Below are 3,190 nucleotides of genomic sequence, written 5' to 3'. Positions count from 1 at the left end.
TTCATCAATAAATAAACCTTCAGATGAAATAAGATAAATTTATATAGAACTGCAGAATATTATATAATATGCAATACCAGGAAGAGATGTAAAAATTGTTGTTACTGATATGACTGCAAATATTGATAAGATGTCATGGGCAAGAAAAGCCTTGGAGTGAATGCAAACGAACACTGGGTGCAATTCATTAGTTTTTGGCTGCAAATAGTCTTGTTTTGGGGGTCACTTTTCACCTTAAGCACACCCATAAATACACTCGTACATCTCTACACAGAGGACATAGAAGCGAAATAATCACATTTTCATAAATCGAGATAGAAAAAGAACGTTGAAGAATGTTACGAGCTACAGAGGAGAAATGGTCAGCAATAATGACCAACTTATTGCCAAACTACAGCAGAATTAAAAATGCCCAACAAAAAAACTTCACAGAATATCCAGGTTTAAACGTAAACGTCGAAAGGCGTATGTAACTGAATGCCTGAATATATCTGCAGTTCTCGAAACCATATCAGAGGAGGTGCGAACAATCCACGGGAAAAGAAATACTGGGACGTTTGGTAGCAAAAGAGAAACCCTGCATATCGGATGAAACCTGGGATATAAAACCAAGAATAGACAGATATAAAAGGTATTTGTAGAAAAATTCAAGGAAGGAGAAGAACGCTAGTAGAATGTGTTGAGTATTCAAGTCGAGATAGTGAAGTTGAACAAATTGCAAGAAGGAATAAGAGAGAATGCGTGAATGATGTTGATAAGAAAGCTTTATATGTAATGACAGCTCACACGTACCACAACATAACCGCACCGCACCACAAATCGGTCGTTAACATGTGGCCGGTCATGAATTAGGCATCACCCACAGTGCAGTTGGAGACTGTTTGTAGAAGAGATCCACAATTCACCAAGTATTTGGGAACATTCTTGGGATGGTTATAGTAACCAGTTAAAAAACAGTCATGGGAAAACCTTTGCTATGAGTTTTTTGTATGGTTTCGAAGCGAAGGACAAAAAACACAAGAGCAAACGTGGTAAGTGCGGTTGTTAGATTTTGATATTACAATATTATATGCTGTATACATAGATACAATATTCTATGAAGCTAAGGACAATAAAAGGTAGGGATAATTGGGGTAAGTGCGTTTATTGAATTATTATTTGCTACTATATACAATATTAAATTGTATCTAGTTATTCGAAGATAACAGTGGCTGGCGTTTGCTTGTTGTTGCCTGAAGCACAGCCACACAATAACTGCAAAACAATCGCTAATAAGTGGTACGTGTAAACCTACCCTTAGTCAGACACCCATGGGTGAAAATAAAAAAACGGAAAATACTTGGTAAAAGGAAGGATGGGAGGGCAGTAACATCTTAAGAAAGACAACGGGGGGGGGGGGGGGAGGGGGGAGGCGGAATTTTTGTGTGGTCAAGAATAAGAGATATGCGAGAATCATGTGATTGATATACCGGTAGCTGAGGAAGACCTGAATAACCTAATGAATGAATTCTTGGTTTTCGAAGCGGAGTCACAGATAATGAAACTTAGAATATGGAACACACTAGGTTGGAATCACTGCAGAGATTTTATTATATAGTAAATGACACCTGGTGTACTATCTAGATTGTTATATAGAATATGGAGTGAGAAAACAAAGCCAAATGATTAGGAATTGGAAGTCAATGTAAATACATAAGATAAGTGATCTGACTGGATTTGATAACTGTAGAGGCATTGCATTTACTGTAAGCGTATTCTCGGTTGGCAGGAGAAAGAGGTGAATAAAATATTAGAGATGAACAAGTTGGTTTTATAAAGGTAGCAGTTGTGCACGGAACAAAAATTGGTGTTGAGGCAAGTGGGTGCAGCATAGTATGGAAATTAAAAGACAAATCCCCATTTGATTTTACAGCATCCAAAGAAAAATGATATGGAAGATCCTGCGCCACCTTGTTATTCCTAGCAAATAAGAAAAACTAATTAAAATTATCCTTGAACGAATTAGATGCCAAGCTTTAGGTAGTGGAGTCTGGTCACGTGAAATTGCAACAAATAACTTGATATTACAGGGTAATATTATGGCATTTTTACTGTATGGCCTAATCATGGATTTTATATCGAAGAAGTTGTTGAAATAGAAGAGAATGCTGTTTGGTATACCAGAAGATTTGGATTGGAATAACGATAAGAACTTGATACGCCTACAGTACACAGAAGATTCTGTTTTGATTAGCAAAACGCCACAAGATTTACAAAGCTTGATTAACATAATGCTTCATATATCCTGGTAGGTGGGACTCGAGATGAAACTTAGAGACAGAAGGAATGATGAGTGTATGAAAAAGTGGACGAACTATCATGAGATGGAAAAAGGATTAATTAGGCTGAATCCCTCAGACATGAAAGGAGCAATAATATCCAATACAGGTTTTTTTTTAGTTGGGATTAGTGAAAGATTAGAAAAGGCGAACCTAACGTGGATCATGGTATGACAGTGGAAATTTATCTCAAAGATTTTATCGACTTGAGAATGAAGCCTTAAGAAGAATATGATGAGGCAGATGGAGGGATAGAGTGAGAAATAATGCCGTAAGGGACATTACGGAAGTTTCATCTCTAGTAGATGAGATGATAATGAAAGAGAGATGTAGATGGATAATCCATGATTATGTGAGTTGGACGCCTCTGGCCACAGAAAAGTTAGGAGATAGACTTACTCGGAAGAGAACTCAGAAAAGAGACTGGAGGTGAGTGGAGAATTGGGGGTGGGGGGGGGGAACGACAAGAATGATGGATTTTCACTGAGGCTTACTGAGTTACACAGCTTTAGAGGCAAACCTGACGATGGCGAAGAAGAATTTAAGCTAACCTTTAAGAGGTAATTATAATAGTCTGTTCTTGTGATGACGTAGTTATGTAAAATTGATTCATCATTTTACTTTTTGAATAATTATTTAAGAAATATTAATGTGGTAATGTAATGTTTTATTTTTCATTTCAGATTGTTGTTAATACGGTAATATCCGTACGTTTTTCAGTGGCTTGCATGACGCTTACTTCTGCGTTATTGTTTTTATTGCTGTGGCATGAAACTTTTCCAGGTTTCTATTTGATCCACTTCTCTCTACTTCGGGTAGCTGGTATTTTTCTGTCCATAGAGCTCTTTAATTTCTTCATTGTGTTCTTAATT

The sequence above is a fragment of the Macrobrachium nipponense genome, chromosome 21, assembly GCF_015104395.2.
Source record: "Macrobrachium nipponense isolate FS-2020 chromosome 21, ASM1510439v2, whole genome shotgun sequence".
NCBI classification, from domain to species: domain Eukaryota; kingdom Metazoa; phylum Arthropoda; class Malacostraca; order Decapoda; family Palaemonidae; genus Macrobrachium; species Macrobrachium nipponense.
The sequence above is the reverse complement of the archived record's forward strand: the minus strand, read 5'-3'. Positions refer to the sequence as shown.